We start from the raw sequence: 22,778 nt of genomic DNA, 5'->3' as shown, positions 1-22,778 counted from the left end.
ATCCAAATTTTTTTGGACTGGAATTGGCAAATATATGATTCTACCTTTCAAAGCTTTCACCGCGCCAAACTGCATGTTGGAATTAGTTTTAGTACCTAACCGGACAACAGTGTGAAATGCCTTCACAAGCTGAATTAAGGCCTTTTCAAACATGTTCAAACTCGTGACCTCGGTCGGAGGAACGTCAACCCCCAAGCCGTTGAGGAAACATCTAATTGGAACCTTTCCCTTTTGCAACTCTTTAGAACAATAAGGGCATAAAAGCATGTCCATTTCTCTGAACTCTGGATTTTTCAACAGTAAACCAGCTCTTAAAATGAGAAAGGCGTGGCTGTCAAAAACTGAAGTGCATGCTAGTTTTTCCACGGTCCTCAAATCAGAATTTTTCAATAATCTAGCGCAACAATCGCAAGATGTGTCGTGAAATTCATTCGTATCACGCTCAGCTCTAGCAAATTGTTTAGCGTAGAAAGCCAAGATTTCACCCTCATCGAGACAAGGCCTTATATCGTTCTCACCGCCTTTCGTCGCCTCGTTTTCGGCATTTGACATTTTTAATCCACGTGCCTCCACAACTTTACTAATTTTGGGTATAACATTTTGAAGAGATTCGTAATCACCATGCTCAATCTCATGGGTCAATCTTGAAAAACCGTTAACCAACGCTCTAACGGAGTAGATTTTACTCAAAATAGTTCTAATTGTAGAGTAATGTGGAGCCAGTTCTCTGAAGGCTCTCAAGTAACTCTCGCATTCCTCGCTTTCAGAGCAATAAGAGAAATGACTAAAGTACGGCAAAACTTTTACTTCAAAATCTGAATCGTCCAATGGCAATTTGACAATGGATTTCTGGCAAAACTTATTTTTGTAGCAGCAAATGTCAAAATCAGAGCCAAAAAGTTTATTTAGGTCGCTATCACTGGCCTTTGCCGCCTGGTTAATGAAAGCTATGACTTTAAAAATAGCCCGCTCTCTAACGTTGCAAATGTCGCTGCATTCCCAATACGAAGCTTTTTCTTTGGTTTCAATAAACCCAGATTCGTTAATTACGATATTCGCTTTGGGATTTTTTTCCTCTGACACGTTTTCTACTGCATTGAATAGATTCGTGACAACCCCTAAATCATTAACTTGCAAGCAGCGTTCAATGCCTTTGTTCAGTCTTTTCTGGTCAATAAAATTACCACTTTCATTAACCCATAATTCATTAACCTTTTCGCCGATACGGGAGCTTTCTCTTAACACTTTTATTAATAGACCATTTTCGTCGAACTGCAAAATTTTTTCAAAACGCGTTTCGTGGTCCTCGTTTTTTAAAATTCTGCCATCATTCCCCAAAGTAAAATATGTTGTCTGGTGATAAAAAGCTTCTTCCAGACTACTGTGAAGCCTTTTTCCCCCAATGACTTTGATAAAATTGTCACTATCCACCAATCCAATTTCTTGCACTTTCTTCGCGAAACTTTTGAAATCTTCAATAAGTAACGAGCGCCTTGCATGGTAGGCCGAATATATTCGCCTTTTTCCAGATAGCAACTGGCATAGGAGTTTGTGGGATGCAAATTTGGAACTTTGCTTTTTACGTGAATTAGCAAAAGTTCTTTTCGTCATTAAACGGTCCGTAAGTCGCGTCACCAAAAACCGCTTGAAACTTTCGGCAATCATTTTTTTATTTTTTGTTTTAAAAATTCCTTTGTTAAAGGAGACTTTTTTAACATAATTCTTAGTCGGGTTCGCACCAACTTTTATTTGTCGAGAAGCGCCACCTATTTTAGGGGCCTGCAAAACCTTTTGAGTTTTTATTGAACTTGTCAATAAAGACTTGCGATTGAGTCCATCGCTCGATTTTTTCTTCTGAAAGAGCTGGTTTTTTTTTATATAGTACCTTTTGCACTTTGATTTGTTTTTGTTCGCTAAAGTCTTAGTTTTAGCTATCAACGCTCTTTGACTTAGTTGTTTCAAACGTTTCTTGTCCCTTCTAGCTTTTTCTCGAGAAACCATTTTGAGTTTTTAAATTTAGCACACAAAGATGTGTTTCGTTGCCACAAAAAGGTCGCTTTCCAAGTCACTATAGTTATTTTTTGCAAAGCCACAGGTCTTTTAGCAAGCCAGAGGTCTATTTGGAAGCCACAGAAGGTCTATTTGCAAGTCACTTAAGGTTTTCTCAGTGAGCCACAATAGGTCTATTTGCAAGTCACTTAAGGTTTTCTCAGTGAGCCACAATAGGTCTATTTGCAAGTCACTTAAGGTTTTCTCAGTGAGCCACAATAGGTCTATTTGCAAGTCACTTAAGGTTTTCTCAGTGAGCCACAATAGGTCTATTTGCAAGTCACTGAAGGTGTTCTCAGTGAGCCACAAGAGGTCTATTTGCAAGTCACTGAAGGTGTTCTCAGTGAGCCACAAGAGGTCTATTTTATTCAGTGTGACAGGTGGTTTCTTTAGAAGGGACAAAAACTCTATATAATGAGCCAGTCTAGGAGTCGTAAAGGCCTGTTCTGGATACCCAAAGGTTTCCGTTAGTAAAAAGAGAAGAAAAAAGGATACAACACAAAGGAAAGAAAAAAAGAATACAGCACAAACAAAGAAAAAAATCAAAATAAATCTTACCTTAATAAATCCTCAAAGCAGCAAAGTTAAGCTTAGAACGCTTTTAAAAAAGCGTAAGCCCTAAGCAGCCCTTGAAGCAAAACTAATTAAGAGTTTTGAGAAAAGTAGGCCTATCAAATAAGCCTGAATTCGTCAAATAAATTCAAAAATGAACCAAGCACGAGCACGAGTCAACATGCACTGTACTGTACTGTTAGTCTGTTAACGTCACTGTTGTTAGATTTCCAGGCATCCAGCTAGCATTGATTCAGTTCAGTTTGGTTTGAAATGTTATTGAAGAAATTTGTAAACCTTTTAAAACGACCGCTTAGACACGAGGCTGAGCTTGAATATTGTTTTCCGTGGGCTATTTTGCGTGGGGTAGATTTATTGTCGTGTAAACGAAAGTTCCTTTAAAAATACTCCAATTCTCTCTTAGAATCTACTAATACCACTCCATGGTAACAGATTGCTAGTACTCCACGGAAAACGGTAAGACCAGAGAGGTAAGACCTACAAACAGCGCCCCACTCAGAGATGCGGAGAATAACCCACCATTGTTGTATATGTTGTTTACTTCCTCGATTTTAGCCGAGCCTTGGTTGATCTTTCTTGTTTTTAATTTCAAGGCTGAATTTTAAATTAAAGTGTATATTGTAAGAGCTTTTTTATTATAATTATGATTTAGTTTTCGAATCCCGCGAACGTAAGTTATGCAAGTGTAATGTTGCCGTTTCGCAATAGATAACTTTGGTAACATCCTTGAACGTTAATTGTAGTGTAAACTTCAACATCGACAACGAAATGCACTGATTTAAAATAAGTTAACTTATGCGAAAAGCTCAGAAGAGCTTCACATCATTAATTTGGGCTTGCAGTAATAATAAAGGCCAATTTAATGTAACTGTTGCTTTGATTGTAAAGGGGCGCACATTAAATCCATCAAACGACTTGCACATAGCTACCCATACCAACGATCCATGTTTGTCCAAAGGCGTGGATTACAGTAAAAAGTGGTTAGCAAAAATGCCAATACACCATTGGATTTGGGTAGAAAGATAGAGTTTGATGGTATTGTTAAAATGGTTAGGACAAAAATTTACTAGGATAGAAATTTGAGTTTGATTGAAACATTAAACGTACGTTTAAATAGTTTGGAAGTAAACTCGCCTGGAATGTGCAATCTGAAGAAGTGGAATTGAGCTTTACATTTAGTGACATATTTCTCGTTTCAATAATGCCTTCGTTGCAGAGAGGCCTGACTGTATGCTAAAGGGAGTTTAGTAAAGAAAATACTCAAACCGACAAACCCTTATATTATATATACGTAGCAAATGGAATTCAAACTACATTAAATCAAAGAGTGTAATAAGAACGAGAGTTGAACTAGCCGCCTTGGGCAAAACAATTTAGGAGCACACAGGAAGTTCAGAGGGAATATTTCAGAGCCAGAACACTTCAATCAAGCCTTCTACTCCTATTTCTAGCCTCTTTGATTAAATCAGAAGGTGAAAATTACTATCACTTGAAACAGCACGAACTCGCAATATACTGCAACTTTTAAAATTATTATGTGGTTGTCATTATTTTATGTAATCAAGTTGTTATTTGAGAAAAAAATATTTGTTCTTATATTTTTCCGTTAAAAGCATGGAAGTCTATTAATGAAAAAATAATGAGTTTGCTTTTTTAAATCTGTTATGATAATAATATTTAATTTAAAGAAATTTGCAAATTTTAGCAATAGACCATGAAATAATTAACACGATTGCGGAAAATATCATCTCAATAATTTTGATATTTATTTGAAATAATGTACACAGAATAAAATCACAAAAAAGGATTAAATAAAGAAAAAATAAGTGAGGCTAATTTTTCAAAAGCGGTAATGATGTTACTTAAATTGGTAAAAAATAGGTAAATATTTATTTTGATGCAATTCTATAGTCATTCATTTTTAATGACATAATGTTTAGTAAAAATACTCTTGCATTTAGTTGCTTTCTATATTTCTAGCCTGATAATCTTCAACTTCTATTGCATGTTGTTTGCGATTGACGCAAAGCTTGGAAGAAATTTAGATTTCATTCTTCACCTTTTTCTGGACTTGAAACATTAGATAACACAACAAATGTCTCTGGCGTCTACTGTTTAAAATTTAAAAAAAAAAGCATTTTCCACTTTGTAAATTTTTTTAAACCTATTCTTCTTTTTAGGTTCAAGTTTTAATAGAAATGCTAGGCATCTAACTGACTGTTCTGTCCTCGTTGAAAATAAACAATTACACCGAAAATAACTTCTGGGCTTTTGGGCCAAATGTCTATTTGCAAGATGAACAGTTTTATAAGATTAGTTTCTACTTCTTTTACTAATGGGCGGTAGCTGACATCTTGAGTTTGGTTCAACATTATCAGTGTAGATTCTACTTTGTGAATGCTAGGCGCAGAAGTAAAGAACAGTTGTTTGACGTTTGTTTGTAATCAATGATCTCGGAATTTTTACGTTTCTAGCAGCAATACCCCAAAAATTTCTTTCGATTGAAACCAAACATTGTGTAAGTTTAGTGTCTGAGTACCTTTTGTAGCCATTGTAATAACAGTTTGCGTAGCTTTACATTTAGTGCCAAATTTTCTTGTTGCAATACTTATTCCTTCTTTACATGGTGGTAGAACTGTACCTACAAGCGCAGTGTTACCTCCAGTTGGTTTTGATTGGATTGCTGTTTCATTATCATCAAAAGCTTGAACATGTAGTAAATTTATATCTTCATGTACTGTTAGTAAAAGTTTAGAATTTGAGCTTCCTAGAAGGTCTTTATCTAAACTTGTTCCATGAATTGGTATTGAATGTGGTTTTAGTAACATCCTTTTTTTCCCTTTAGTAACGATAACATCATCTTGACTAAAATGTTTTGAACAAATAACGGACACTTTGTTCGGTCTCCACTCTTTACCGCGATTTGTAGCCAAAATCCACATTTTAATTAGATCATCATTACCTTTACATTGAAAAAAGAATTAGTTAAATACCCCAGTCGCCCAAAAGGGCACTTTTTGTTAAGGTTTACAGTACCTTTCGGGAATAAATGTAAACTGTAGGAACCGTCTTGGGCTAGATTGTCACTACAACTTGAACATCCAAGAACCACGCATCGTTTATTATATGGCATTGTGAATAGATTCTGAAGAGATGCTTATTACTTGCTAGTCGCAACAGGTAGTTTAGTTTTGAAAATACTCAAACCGACTAAACTTTATATTAAGCTCAAGATTAACGTTACAAATAGAGTTTTAGAAATCATATAGTGAAAATCATTTTCAAAATAACAATCATGCCGAAATTATACTCTTTATTCCTTCTAAGACATCAGATTATTTTAGCACCTTTTCCTCGAGATGTCGCTTTAAACAGAACAACCATCCTATACCGCTACTTTTAAAATCATGTAGTTGTGATTGTTTTCTGCCATATAAATAAAGAAATATTGTAAACCTGTCTGTAACTGTTGTTCTTTCAATTATCTTATATTTTTGTTTTAAAACCACTGGAAAAGCTATATTAATGAAGAAAGTAAATTTACCGTATTCCCCGGTTTTATTCGCTGCGTGTAGCTACGTCCACCATAAAAGCGGTTTAGGTTACCGGTTACGTAGAAAGATTGCAATCTGGTACTAAACCGAGAACCTGGTAGTGGTTGCTGAACGCACTTACAATTTTCAAACAACGAGACGTTTCAAAGTAAGCGGATTTATTTTTAAACTTACTACCATAGAATATGAATATAAATGGAAAATTTATTAAAACTTAGGTTTATTTTGTGATTAATTACTTATTTAGCAGCCTTTAGAGCACTTATGGGTTATAATTTCACTTTGAAATTTTTTTAAAACGTCTTTTTCAAAATATATATTGGTTAAGCCTCGGTTATTGAGTGTTGCCTTCTTTCATGGCAGCAGCTAAGGCTTAGGGGTAATAGAAAGCAGGCAGTGCTTGCCGGTTGGCTAATGGTGAAAAAAGTGCTGTACAGGCCCGTAATTAAGATAAACGTGTTTCGATTAATTCAAGAAATAATAATTCCACTTCACCCCATTTCTCCGGCCTGATTTTCAATCCCTTTAATATTTTTCACTCTAAAAATCAGCAAGGCCTACAATTAATATGAAAATAGTCCGTAAGGGAAAGAAAGATTAGTACCATAATAATAAGGGTCTTTATTTCAAATTCTAGTTAAGAAAATGGACCGCCTTTTTAATGTAGCGCAAATCTGTAACGTAACAGTCAATATTAATGCTGGAGGACTGGGAGATGGGCTAATAAACGCCATAGGTGGGGCTCTTGCCCCCAGAGGACGCGGGGCTGTTGGCCCAAGAGGACGCGGGGCTGTTGGCCCAAGAGGACGCGGGGCTGTTGGCCCAAGAGGGCGCGGGGCTTTTGCGCCAAGAGGGGGCCACATTTTTAGGGGCCGTGGACGCGGCGGAAACGGCCGCGGAGGCCGGGTTAACGGTGGTGGAGGCCGTAGCGGTCGCAACGCCAGGGGCCGGCGTTGTAATAATTGTGGCCGCTACGGCCACTTAATGCGCGACTGTTGGAGCCGTGTTCGTGGTATAAAACTCGTTTAATACTTAAAAGTGAAAATGTACAAAGTATTATTCAATTTTGGTAAAAGGAGACCAAGGAGGCCCACAAAACTCGATGGCGGGGGTTGGGCCAGTCCCTCCCCAAGGCGCCGGAGTGGTGCCGACCCCGCCTCAATGCAGTGGAGTGTTGCGGATGCGCGACTGGTGGAGCCGCGTTCGTGGTATAAAACTCATTTATTACTTAAAAGTGAAAATTTACAAAGTATTATTAAATTTTAGTAGAAGGGGACCAAGGAGTCCAAGAAAATTCGTTGGTGGAGGTTGGGACTGTCCCTCCTCAAGGCGCTGGGGAGGAGACGGCCCAACCTCAAGGCGCTGAGCGTACTTCGCCAAAACGTGTCGAAGAGGAGGAGGAGGAGGACGACGACATGTCGATGGGAGAAATTGAAAATGAAATTAAGTTGTAAGTTGTACGTTCCAAAAAGGGTGGTTGGGCTGAACAGAAGTTGGTTGGTTTGCTTTAGATGCAATTTTGAGTCGAAATAATTCTATGAGATTTTGCTGTCCAGGTCACCTTTTAAAAATGATAATTTAAGATTTTCACAGACGACCCCTTAATTAAAAATAAATTAACATTTATTTAATTCGGTCGTAAATGGTGTCAAAAATGTCATAAAGCATCTTCGACTTTAAATCGCCAATAGAGCCAACTGTAGTCTGGGTGTACCACCCTTTTTGGTACACCCTGTATAGCCGGTTTCCTGCTTACTCTTCTGCGCGGTTGCAGTTCTTCAAAAATATTTTGCATGTCATAACAATTGACTAAAGGGCTAGCGTCTATCTCACACAATAAAACTTGCAGCTATTTATATCTGTCATAAAATTGCCTGCTGACTCGCGACATTGACATTAACCCTTTAAGGAATAATTTTCAATTGTTGTAACGAGCTAAAATATTTAAAGAATTGGACCCAGGTCCCTTCATCATTATAATTTAAAATCATAATTTTAAACCATTTCCTTACAGGATTGAAAAAAAAAAAACAAGATTAAGCATTTTTTTTAAATATTACATTTAATTTTTTTTTTCAAGTGTGTTTTTTTAATGAATGACTTTTTTATTATTTATTTTATTAATATTATAAATTTATTTTCCTAAATTGTAAATACATTTTTTTTTCCAAAATATATTTTTTTTCCTAATTACAATATTTTTCTAATTATAAATTTTTTAAATACCAAATTCTTTCTCAAATTATATTTAATTTTTTTTTTAAATAAAATAGTTATTTCAAAAATGAGCCGTTTTTTTTCCTTGCTTAATCCCTTCGTATCTTAAATGGTAACGTTGAAAGAACTGCGCTAATGTAAACAGTACTGCCATGTTCAAAACTTAATGAACTTTGTTGCAATTTTTCCGTAGATTTCCGTTGTTGAATTTTTGGTACAGAGAGAACTTTCTTGCAGTTTTTTTCTAGATATCTGTTGTTGAATTTTTTATACGGTGAAACACCATTGTTGCGTTGATTTAGCTTATAAAATTATTCTCAATAAATAATTTTATTTCCGACACGTTGCATTCAATTTTTATCATATTCTGTACTAAATTTCAGTAACATAAAGAGCATCTATAAAATATGTTAATTAAATGATGTGATTCTATAGTTTGGCTTGAATACTAGTAATTAAATCAAGTACCTAAACAATTCATAGCAATTTAGACGAATTAACAAACGGCAATGTGGAGTGTGGAACTAGCAAACAACGTAATCCTCTGTATCCCCTGAGGTCACGTTGGTAAAATTTAGCGCTGATGTAAACTTGGAAATTATTTGACTAATTAAATTACATAACGACCCTGTTAAGTGAATCGGTTACAAACTAACACCACTGTTACTTATATTTATGAATTAAACGATCCACTGTTGGTAACAAATAGTTTATAAATTCATAACGTAACAACACATACTGACTGGATCAATAGGATAAAAATTGTTTTAACGAATGATGTGGCCTTCTACTGCGGCTGAGTTTCAGGATTTATAACACACACCTTCACAATTAGTAGCATTTTAGTGAGATTAACAAATAATTAAACCATGTACACCTCATATGGGAATGTTGAATCAACTGCGCTAACGCAAAGTAGCAAACACCACTCTTCTACTGCCGCAGGGAAAACACAAATTTTGTCATCTTTTAAGTAGTATTTTGAAGTTCTCGAAAGTTTGACAGGGTGAAAAGAACTATCTTTACTTCAACACGTTAATAATTTGAATAGGTATGCCATTTTTTACATCAAATTCGAAGCGCACAGGTAAATACAGCATAAACAAAATAGGGTTAACCCCGGTTAGGCTGTTTCTAGCATAAAATAGAGCAGACTATACGTATACAGGATTCCAAAACAAATGAGAGCCGGAAATCAGCCTTTTTAATAATCTTCAAAGAAAGAGGAAAGACACTATATGAGACTATAATTACATAGAGTAACTAAAATAGGGTAATGGCAGCCCTCTGCCTTCGACTGTATTAAGCTCTATGGGGAAATAACTTGGGGTGCCATTAGTCAATACAACTTAAGCCTTGGCCGTAAACAACGTCGAAAAGCTTACTTTAAATGATATAAAAACCTCTATTAACTGTAATTATTTACCTGAATTACTTTTCTAGACGAATATTCGACCTGATAACGACGTATTTCTTATTAAGGGTGCTACAGTTAATTAGAAAATACATATAAAGGTGCTCAAGCTCGGATGAAATACCAAAGTAATTTGTTAGCGTCTACTGCTAAGAAATTAGTAAGTAGTAGCAAGAAAGCCAACATTTGCAATTTGTCAACGTAACTTGTTAGCACCCACAAACCTAGGCCCTTTTAGTTGTCAACGAGAACGAAATGAAGAAATAGGTTTAAGCGCGCTATAAGGTTAGGCTGACTTATGACCCAAAAGTAATTTTTTGATGTACTTTGTTAATTAGTTAAATTACAAAAATTAGAATTCATTAATTAAAAATCGAAACAGGTAAGTTTCCCATTTTATAAATGCTTGTTAATTTAGAAGTATTCCGAAAACTAACTTCGCTATAGTTTTTCCGTATGGCCTGTCTCAATTGCCTTAAAAAACCGAAAATTTCTTAATGCTTTTTCTATGGGATGCTAACCCTAAAAGGTGTGACTTTTTCTTTAACATTACGGAAGGGTGTCATGTCATATCTACAAGGGCCTACCGGCCCTGTAGAATATCGCTATTGTTGAAAAAAAATACTCGAGCCGAACGTGAAACTCATATAGAAATGATGGGTTATCTTAAAAATCACAACAAATACCCTGGAGCGTTAACGCTTGTTAAAAAGCAGTTTCCAGAGGTTGAATCAGACCATGACCTCAATCCTTACGCGATTATCGCGGCTATTGTAGTGATATCACAAACTCTCGAGGATATAAGCAGAATATTAAAAATGCTAACGCACTTAAAGTCTTCCTGTTATCTAAATGACCTATTGGAATGCTTCTATTACTTGGCGTGCATTTTTTTGACTTTCAAACCATTGCTCTCCCGACTTATTAGTGACTTTTTACCAACTCGTCGGTAGCACAAGAGCCGACCATGTAGGCCCTACGTTGGCAGTGCTACTAGGGAATGGTGGAAGCCCAGCATGTTAAAATAATAGTAATTCTGTAATTAGAGGATCTCAAACTTTTTAGCCCAGAAGAGCTTATTTTTGGAATCAATCAAGATATCGCTATTGTTGAAAAAAAATACTCGAGCCGAACGTGAAACTCATATAGAAATGATGGGTTATCTTAAAAATCACAACAAATACCCTGGAGCGTTAACGCTTGTTAAAAAGCTTCCACTCCTTGGTTCTGGCAGGGCATATCTAGCCTCCATGTCACAAGCCACTCCCCCTTCCACAGTTGTAATATAGAATAATTTAGATCAGTGTCAATCAGTTCTTGTTATGATTTCTCCTGAGACGGAGCGTTTTTGTACAAGTCGGTTACGGGTTTATCCCTATATCAGTTAACTGAATAAACTTGTTGTTGATTTTGGATAATTAAAGTAAGTTGTCTTTATTTCTTTTTATGGCCCTCGGGAGAATCCGTTTTCAATTTAGTTAATCACTACCGAGGGTTACATAATTGGTGCCCGAACAGGGACCTGACCGATAAAACTAGGCCTTAAGCCTTGGTCAAGTCCCGTATTTAAACTGTTTATCATTGTAAATATATCCGCCCCCCACGTGGATCTAAGCCTCGGCTTCCACAATGGTAAATCATTAAAGATAATTTAATTAAATTAAATCTAACTTAATCATGAATAATTCTATTAATTAAACAAAATTAACATTATCTTTGTAATAAATTTATTGAAATTAGATAACTTACTTATATATTGTAAACTGAACTTGTGTTTTGATTTTTGGATATTTAAAAAATTGTAACCTACAATTTAAATTAACTTATGGCTTACTCGGACAATAATACATGGAGGTCACCTCGCCCATTGGAGGATGAGGAGGATGATTTAATATTAAAGAAAAGGGAAGAAAAATCAAAAGAAGATCTGTTTACGTCTACGGAAGACGATGGCGACACGCTAGCACCGCCTGAAACAGATGATCCATTGGAGGAATTTAACCGGAAACTTCGTAGTGAGGAAGAGAAAGACAAAGACACGAATGAGGACGGCCGCCTCTTCAGAATCGGGATTCTCTCCTTACCACCTATTCCCTCAAAATAGTAATTCTGCCCCTAGGGGGAAGTTCAACTCCCTCGGATTTCCCTCCTCAATCTGGGATTAATTCCCTTGTTCCTCCTAAATCAGAGTCCACAAATGTTAAACCTAAAGTTAGTTTTGCTAATACACTACCAAATCCAAGAGTTAGAGCTATCGGAACCCAAACTTCTCCGTCCCAACAAATCCCTCAATTAGGCTTAGACACTACCGATGAGGAATTAAAAGCCTATATATTACCCTTACTCCAAACACTGGCAGATAATTCTAACCAAAATGTAGCAATACATAAAGCTATAGCTAATAGTTTGGATAAGTTAGTTAGGGATCTACCCACGTTAATTAATAGATGTTCTACTCCTCAGACGGGAAAAGTCCCTATTGAACCGCCAGAAAGGTTAGCTTTTATGGGATCGTCTAGCGATAATGCTACAGAATTTTTAGCTGCTTTTGAGGAGTATGCTAAATTTCATACGCTATCAAATGAAGAAAGGTTAAAGGCGTTACCTCTCCTATTACGAGGGCATGCCCTGTATTGGTACAGGGATTTAATCCGTCAATATGACGACATGTGTAGTTTAAACCCTTCCCATCCTCATTTGGCTTGGAAAACATTTAAGAGACATTTTAAAGTCCAGTTTAGAGACTCCGAAGCTGACTCTAAGCTTAAGATAGAGATTAACCATAGAAGTCAGAAAGATATGGAGTCAGTAGAGGATTTCTTCGGGGAAGTAATAAAGTTAAACTTAGGGATGACCCATCCTCTTACCGAAAAGGAGTTAGTTCCAATAATTAAAAGTAATTTAAAGGACGAGCTTAGAACTCCCCTCCTTTTCTTACAATTTACCACTATGGAACAGTTAAGAAATTCCTGTAAAACCATAGAAAAGGATATTGAAGTTAGGAGAAAGAATGCTGAGAAAAGCGAAAAGAGAAAATCACCCCCAAAACCTAAGGTTCAAGCTGAGTCTTCTTGCCCAGCTAATAAGGGCTCTGCCCATAGTCAGTGTTCCCCCGGGCATTGTCAAAGCCCTTGTAATCCTCCTACTTCTCCTAAATGGGAATATCCCTTGAAACCCTTAGACTCTAGATCGCAAGCAAGAGCTCAAAACACTTCCAATAGAGGTCAACGATCTTATAATAGATATACTAATCAGACATCAAAATCTCCAGGTCGTCAATTGGCCTTATCATACCCCTCTACACGTTCTATCACTTGCTATAGTTGTCAGGAACCAGGTCATCTAGCACCCGACTGTCCAAACAAAAAGATGATCCAGTGCGGGGAAGCCCAGACGGGAGTGGTCCCTCTCCCGGCGCCCAATAAATTCCCCTAACAAGAAGCGTGTCGCGTTCCCCCTGCGGATCGAGTCCGTCAGGAAGGGTTCAGTTTATAAAAGGGTTACCATTCCCGTTACTTTTGAACACGCGACAGTGCGCGCTAAATTAGATAGTGGGGCAGATGCCTCTTTTATTAGTCTAGATCAGTGGCAAAAAATCTGTAAATAAAGGAATTCTTCAGAATTACCTGAAGATGAAAAATTAGACTGTGTAGTTTGGGGCGACGGCCGTTATACGTTTACAAAAGGTTCTCACGAACTAGAGTTTACTCTTAAATCAAATGAAAGTGAGAAACCATTTAAATTTAAATTTTACATAGTTCCTTCCCTCCATAGTGACTTTATATTGGGTCAAGATTTTCTTGAAGAAAACAGGGTCAAATTAGATTTTGAATCATCACAATGTTTAGTGGGTAACCTAAAGATCCCTTTTTCAATTCCATCTGAAAAGGATCCAATAGATAAGGAGATTGTGAACAGTATTAGGGACGCAGTTTCCGCAGCCCCTATCTCTGACGAACAACGTCATCAATTGGAATCCCTGTTATTGAAATTTCCTGAGTTGTTTTCGGATAAAGTCGGAAGAACAGGACTAATCTTCCATGAGATTCATACGGGTAATAGTCCGCCCATAAAGTCTCAGCCTTATCGTGTTAACGACCAGAAAAGGAAATTTATTGAACAACATGTTAGGGAAATGTTAGATGACGGGATAATCAGACCCTCAGTATCTCCTTGGGCTTCGCCCGTAGTTTTAGTTGATCAAACAAAACGGGGTAAACCCTATAGGTTTTGTATTGATTACAGAAAACTAAATCAAGTTACCATCAAGGACCCTTATCCCCTGCCTAATATTGAGGATAATATTGGAAAACCGAAATACATAACAACGCTTGACCTTAAATCAGGGTATTGGCAAGTGGAAATGCATCCTTAAAGCAGAGAAAAAACTGCTTTCGTGACTCATATGGGAAAGTACGAATTCAATGTACTCCCTTTAGGGCTCTATAACGCCCCTAGCTCTTTCCAGCGTTTAATTGACGAGATTTTTAGAGACGCAGATTACTTCCAATTAATTGACTATTTAGATGATTTAATCTCTCTTAGCGAGGATTGGGATCAACACTTAACGTGTTTAGAATATGTCTTAAATAGATTACAAAGGAAGCGGGTCTCACCCTTCAGTTAAAAAAATGTCGTTTCGCTCAAAAAGAAGCTACCATATTTGGTCACATAGTCAATGAAACAGGGGTGCATATAGATCCTTCTAAGATAGAAGCAATTCAGAAATTTCCTCCTAAAAATATTAAGGAAGTTCAGAGATTTTTAGGGATGGCAGGTTGGCACAATAGGTTTATTAGCCACTATTCTCAAATAGTAGCCCCTATTAATAAACTTAAAAGAAAGGATCAAAAATTTATTTGGGGTTTCGAACAGCAACAAGCGTTCGAAAAAATTAAGGAAGCCATTTGTAAGGCTCATCCGTTAGCTTCCTTTAGAAGGGATTCCCCGTGCATTTTAACTACACATGCTAGTGATGCAGGGTTAGGTGCCCTTCTTTCCCAAATTCTGGATAATATAGAAGTACCTATAGCTTATGCTAGCACAGGGCTAAAAGATGCAGAAACAAGGTACTCCACTAGCGAGAAAGAGTGTTTAGCCATCTGTTGGGCGGTTAAGAAGTTTAGGCCCTTTCTAGAAGTTCGTAAATTCACTGTCCTCACTGACCATCAGGCTTTACAGTGGTTATTCAATATTAGGGAACCTAATTCTCGTCTAGTTAAATGGGCAATGTACCTTCAAACATTTGACTTTACTATTAAGCATAAAAAAGGAGTGGAAAACGTAGTAGCAGACGCTTTATCGAGAGCTCCGATAAACGTTTTAAGTATTAACTTTAGCTCCACTTCCAATTCTACTAGTAACCAGGATCCAACTAGTACCAGTACAAGTCAAAATTCTAGTTTAACAACTTCCTCTAGTGACTCTGTTGAAGGGCGGATACGTCCCCCAGGTCCTAGAGCCTTATATTCAGTCTTTACCATAGAAGACGTAAGAAAGTCTCAGAGGGAAGACCCATTTGCTTCCCCTATTATTAATTCCTTGCAAGGACCTAACCCAGTTAGGAATAAAATGTTTGAGTTAAAAAATGATCTTCTTTATAGAAGACCTTACAGGAATCATCCTGAAAATATTTATTTACCTCCTCGGTTAAGGCTAGAAGCCATGAGGTTATTACATGACCACCCATTATCCGCTCATAGGGGCAAAGATAAGACCCTTAAGGCGGATGCATACATACGCCGCTGAGCCGTTGCCGCTCTCCGTTGTCGCTGGCGCGCATGCGCTAAACCATCTCGGTTCATGCCGCGCCGTGTTCCGCTTGCCGCTCGTGAGCCTTGACGAGAATAGGATATTTTTCTAATTTCGCCGAAGGTAACGGAACGACGGAGAAGCGCAATCCAATCACGACAGTTTAGACGATCACGTGGTTTCTTTAGAAAGCAGACGAATATAGTATTTATATAATATATATTATATAATATATAATGTATAATATATAATATATAATATATAATATATAATATATAATATATAATGTATAATATATAATGTATAATATATAATATATAATATATAATATATAATGTATAATATATAATATATAATATATAATGTATAATAAATAATATATAATATATAATATATAATATATAATATATAATATATAATATATAATGTATAATGTATAATGTATAATGTATAATGTATAATATATAATGTATAATATATAATGTATAATATATAATGTATAATATATAATGTATAATATATAATGTATAATATATAATGTATAATATATAATGTATAATATATAATGTATAATATATAATGTATAATATATAATGTATAATATATAATGTATAATATATAATGTATAATATATAATGTATAATATATAATGTATAATATATAATGTATAATATATAATGTATAATATATAATGCATAATATATAATGCATAATATATAATGTATAATATATAATGTATAATATATAATGTATAATGTATAATATATAATGTATAATATATAATATATAATGTATAATATATAATGTATAATATATAATATATAATATATAATATATAATATATAATATATAATATATAATATATAATATATAATATATAATATATAATATATAATATATAATATATAATATATAATGAATGAATGAAATGTTTGTTTAATGTGCACAATAAAAACTAATTACATGGTTCACGAGATTGTACACAGCATGGATGGTGTTTTTTACAGGAATGGGTATATAAATTATATAATGTTATAAATTACATTGTTACAAAGGTTATCAAATTATGACTTAGATCGAGGTATTTGGAAGTTTTAACAAATTTGTTTTATATGTACACAAAAAATATCAAATTCTGTACAATGCCGGTTATAATTTTCTTGCATGCGGTAAATTGGGTTAAAGCGTTTTGTGGGTACATAGAAAGTTGTCGTTCGTCTTATACCAGATTGAACTAAAAAGTTTAATTTAACCAACAAATCGGAGATGGAAATACTACCGTGGAGTAATTTATACAGAAACTTGATGTCAATAATTTCCATCATATGCTGTAAAGGTTTGATACCTAAGTGATCAAGCAATAATTCGTATTTATAGTCCATGTGGCGTAAGAAAAACGTATGAGCATATGAAATGAATTTCCTCTGTATTCCTTCCAGCATTTTCTTAAGGTATGTACTACACCCGCTAAAAGCAAGACAACCATATAAAGCTTTTGACCTGACTAAAGTAAGGTAAAGCAATCTAAAGTGCCTAATGGACCTTAATGGTCTACAGATCTTTAACGCTACTCCTAGTGTTCGACGACAGTGATTCACTGTGTTCGAAGTGTGCTCTCGAAAAAGAAGAGCCCGATCAAATAGTACTCCGAGGTCTTTTACTAGTGAGCGTTGGGGAATGGTTGACTGTGCGATAGAGTAGGTGTAGCAGATTTCTCTACAGATGCGACGCGTAAATGACACATGTATGGACTTTGCGGGGTTTAAAGGCAGGTTATTAGATAGGCACCAGGATTCTATGGCATTTAGATCGTACTGTAAGTGAGCACTGTCTGTTCGAGAGTTAATTTTGTGGCATATTTTATGGTCATCAGCAAAGGCTATCAGTTTAGAGTATTTTACCACGTATTGCAAATCGTAAATAAAAATATTAAACAAAAGCGGGCCTAAGGAGGAGCCTTGGGGTACTCCACAATGTACTGAATAGGTTTCCTGTGTAACAACGCCATTGATTTTTATTAAGTTGATTCTGTCAGCTAAATATGAGCGAAACCATCTCAACAAGTCAGTGGTCACTCCCAGAGCGCTCATCTTTTCTAAAAGGAGAGAGTGGGACACGCGGTCGAAGGCCTTGGCCAAGTCCAGGTAAATCACGTCAACCTGACCACGGTCCGCGACATCAGGAGCTACGAAATCCATGAAAACCGCAAGGTTAGTGTCCACACTCTTTCCCGGCAGAAAGCCATGTTGGCAATCGTTAGGGAAGAGCTGGAACCACGCCTGCAATTTCGAATGAACAATCATGTCGAACATTTTTGCCAATGTGTTTAGTAGTGAGATTGGACGATAGTTCTTAATATCGCAGGCAGCACCAGATTTAAATATCGGTACAACTATTGCCCTCTTCCATATTGTAGGGAATACTCCACTCCTAACGGATAGATTGAAAATATGTTCCAGAGCGGGAAGTAAGATTTCCCTGCAACCCTTGATAACAAGAGCCGGAATTTTATCGGAACCCGTAGAGAGCTTACTTGGAAGTTTTTGTATTGCCTTAGCAATATCTTGCTGAGTTATTCGTAAGCATGAAAGCTGGTGGTGAGGTATATTTGAGCTATGAGCGACGTAGGAACGGGTGGAAGTGGTTTCATCAGTGGAAATTTTAGAGAAATGATCGCCAAAATGGGAAGCAATATCCTCGGCATTAGTGATCACTTCTTTGTTAATTTTGAGGGAGATTGTGTGGGATCTACTCTTAATATTGCCATTGACAAAACTCCAGAATTTCCTAAGGTGGCTCAAAGCGTCATGGCAAACTTTGTCACCCTCTGATAATCTATCACGTTTCGTGTATTTTCGGACAAGCGCCCTTTGTTGTTTAAAGCAAATAAAGTCTTGTAAGACGTGGGTACGTTTGTACTTCTTAAAATAATATTTTTACGTTTAATGGCGGAACGCAATTCAGGAGAGTACCAGCTAGGATAAGCAGAACCATTTCCGACAGTTCGTCTAGGAATGGCTGCCTCCATGGCGCCCTGAATGTAGGCAGCTACAGTTTTAGCGCAATGATCAACATCGCAGGAATCCCTAATACAGGACCAATATATAATATATATAATATATAATATATAATATATAATATATAATATATAATATATAATATGTAATATGTAATATGTAATATGTAATATGTAATATGTAATATGTAATATGTAATATGTAATATGTAATATGTAATATGTAATATGTAATATGTAATATGTAATATGTAATATGTAATATGTAATATGTAATATGTAATATGTAATATGTAATATGTAATATGTAATATGTAATATGTAATATGTAATATGTAATATGTAATATGTAATATGTAATATGTAATATGTAATATGTAATATGTAATATGTAATATGTAATATGTAATATGTAATATGTAATATGTAATATGTAATATGTAATATGTAATATGTAATATGTAATATGTAATATGTAATATGTAATATGTAATATGTAATATGTAATATGTAATATGTAATATATAATATATAATATGTAATATGTAATATGTAATATATAATATGTAATATGTAATATGTAATATATAATATGTAATATATAATATGTAATATATAATATGTAATATATAATATGTAATATATAATATGTAATATATAATATGTAATATATAATATGTAATATATAATATGTAATATATAATATGTAATATGTAATATATAATATGTAATATATAATATGTAATATATAATATATAATATGTAATATATAATATGTAATATATAATATGTAATATATAATATGTAATATATAATATATAATATGTAATATATAATATGTAATATATAATATGTAAAATTTAATATGTAAAATATAATATATAATATGTAATATATAATATATAATATATAATATGTAATATGTAATATATAATATATAATATGTAATATATAATATATTTTTATTTTATATATATATATATTTTATTACATAATTACATGCGGTCCGTATATAGTGTATAATATGGATTTGGAAGTCTCCTTGTTGCCGCCTCTTGAGAAATATACCTTTAACCCACTTGGTTCTCTCTCTCAGAGCTGTGCTAATTAATTAGTTAGCTAATTGAATTTCTAATTAATTAGCAAAATTTACTAATTGAAAATGGTAATTGTATTTTAATTACCTTAGTGCTAATTGAGAAGTAATTCTAATTAATTAGAATGAAACGAATTTAATTAGATTTAGGATTAACTAATTAGCTAATTGAATTTTCAATTAATCTTTTACGCCAATTTGTTGTAAAAAAATCGAGGAATTAACTCTTGATTCATCTATTTGAATGTGAAAAAGCCTTATTATATCGATGAGGAAACCTTAGTCCTACTCTAAATTTTTCAGCTCCTCAAAACATGAGAGAATACTAGTACTAGTAGAAAATTTCGTAGTTCGCAACTGCCCCATTTCGAAATTTCGACTGTTTTACCTAATCAAATTAATAGCAGTGCGCATGTATTTACTACTCAGGGGTCCATTATAGGAACTGTGGGAAGAAAATGAAGAAATGAGACAAATTTCAACATGACGGAAGGCTCGAGGCTTGTCTCATTTTTCGAGAATAATTCATGGCTTCCGTACACGTTTTTCAATGACATTAAAACATTAAACTTTGCATTACCAAAGTACTAAATCCATGGGCACTTTTAAACTTTTATGTTTACTTATGGTCTCTTTTGTACCTTAATTAGACAAGTAATTAATTAGAAATTAGTAATTCTAATTAATTAGTTTGATAAATAAATGCCTAATTTCTAATTGAATTGAATTAGTTTCTATGTCTAATTGCTAATTGGCTAATTAATTAGTTCATAAATATTTCCCTAATTGCTAATTCTAATTCAATTAGTTGTCAGCTAATTAGCACAGCTCTGCAGTCTCTCTCTTGTTTATATTATTAACAAGTAAAGTTAATAATAATTTTCCTCGTCTAAAGGTCAATAAATGGGAATCCATTTTACCCAAATATTCGTCTGCTACTGGTTTTCATTATATTTTGTGCCTACAACGCCACCTATATCTATGGAAATCGGTTGCGTTGGTGCTAGCGACACGTCAAACCAAACTGTAGGTGTGCATGATTTTCCGCTGACGCGCTCCGTTGGCCGTTGCCGCTACCGTTCCGTTTACCGCTCCCAAACCCATGTGTGCATCCACCTATAGTAAAGCGACATATAGATATTGGTGGCCCACTATAGTTAGTGACGTCCAGGATTATGTTAGAGGATTCTCTTTATGCCAACAATTTAAGGCTAGAGGTAGGAAAAAGCCAGGGCTAATGCAACCCTCAGAAATAACAAGTCCCTGGGACCAAATTAGTGTCGACATAATGGGACCCTTCCCTTCTAGTAGACACCACTATAAGTATTTAATAGTTTTTGTCGATTACATGACTAAATTCGTGGAAATGATTCCACTAAAAACCATTACTGCTAAGACATGTGCACAGGCGTTCAAGTCTATTATCACTAGGTGGGGAGCTCCTAAAGCTATTCTCAGTGATAGAGGGGTTCAGTTTACTTCGAAACTTTGGCTGCAAACGTGCAGAGCTTTTAGAATAAACCCAAAGTTTACCACCCCCTATACCCCTAAGGGAAATCCCACTGAACGTGTCAATAGAGTAATAGGTGAATTAATATCATTTTATGTCGGGAATCACCATGATAGATGGGATGAATCCCTTGACCTTCTTCAATTTGCTATAAATTCCGCACCCCATGAAACAACGGGCAGATCCCCGTTCTTTTTGAATTTAGGGCGGGAGCCACGTCTCCCTTGGGATTTAGATATTGAAGAACCCATTCAGGACAATGACGACCCCAGTCGTGATAAGGCTTTAAAGGTTCTTAAGGAACAATTAGCATTCAGCAATGAATTGTCAAAGTTAGCAAAAGCCCACCAGAAAAAATACTACGATCTCCGCCATGACCCGCTAGAGTTTGCGGTAGGAACATTAGTATGAATGGAAACTCATCCTTTATCTAGTACGACTGGTCAGCTTATGAAAAAGCTTAGTCCTAAATGGGCAGGTCCCTTTAAAATCGTGGCAAAACATTCTCCCGTAGTATATGAGTTAGAGGACGCTAACTCAGGACAGAATGTAGGAAAAGTTAATTTAGAGCATTTGAAACTCTACTGGACTAATGTAGCCGTCTTCAACAATGCCGAAAATGCCCCCATTTGTCAATCAGAAGAAGCCGCTGAAATTGAACCTAGTCCTCCTACGGAGGGTGGTAGCGCGCACCACCAATCTGCGGAGACTTCCTCAACTTCATCTGAATCATCATCATCTCCTTCGTCACCGTCACTTCAGGACGGTCAGGAAGAAAATCAACCGATTATTCCTGCCATTCCAGATGTCCTTCCAACCTCGACATCAACTGCACTGGAAGATCAAGCAGCGGATCAACAGATCCCTCCTGCAGTTCGAGATGATTCACATCAACCTATAGATTCTGATAGTGAACCGGGCATGGTCCTTTTTGAAGACCCTCCTCTCCTCCTTTTTACCTATCATGATATGAGGGCTTTTCAGCTCGATCATCCCTCTAACGATAGCCCGCCTTATGCGGCAGGGGAGGCTTCCCCGTCTGATCGTGAATCAGTCGTGGAAAATAAGCTACATACGTCAACATCCAGTTTTACAGAGGAAATTGTAACGCCGGAGGACAAATCAACGTCTTCTGACAAGTCCGTATCGGAACTTGCGTTACACCATTCACCTTCTTCAGGTTTTTCGGAGGAAATAGTACATCCTGAACAGAATTCTACTCTGTCGGAGGAAACGTCAACACATACACCGCCTTCTCAATCGAAATCCCAATCATTACGTGCGTCTGATAGTTCTTCAACCACGTTATCGGAGTCTATGAGAGTTCCTAGATTGAATAGGGCCTCCTTACCCGATTGTTATTTAGAACCTTTTAAATTGGGATGGCGACGAGAGGTATGTAAGAGGGCGACGGTTCAGCCCGGAGGTAATGAAGTAGACATTTACTACCGACCTCCCGATGATAAACGGTTAAGGTCTCCTTATGAGGTCCAAGTTTACCTCAATAATAATAACATCCGGAACCTAAAAAGGGAATACTTCTGCTTCTCCCGAGAGCCAATTTCCGTTTTCCCTTGGGAATTTATTTCCCAAGCCAC

This window comes from Phalangium opilio, unplaced genomic scaffold (assembly GCF_054372755.1).
Source record: "Phalangium opilio isolate 3A_F unplaced genomic scaffold, DU_Popi_V2 ptg000091l_1, whole genome shotgun sequence".
Taxonomy (NCBI): Eukaryota; Metazoa; Arthropoda; class Arachnida; order Opiliones; family Phalangiidae; genus Phalangium; species Phalangium opilio.
Note: the sequence above shows the minus strand (reverse complement) of the source record.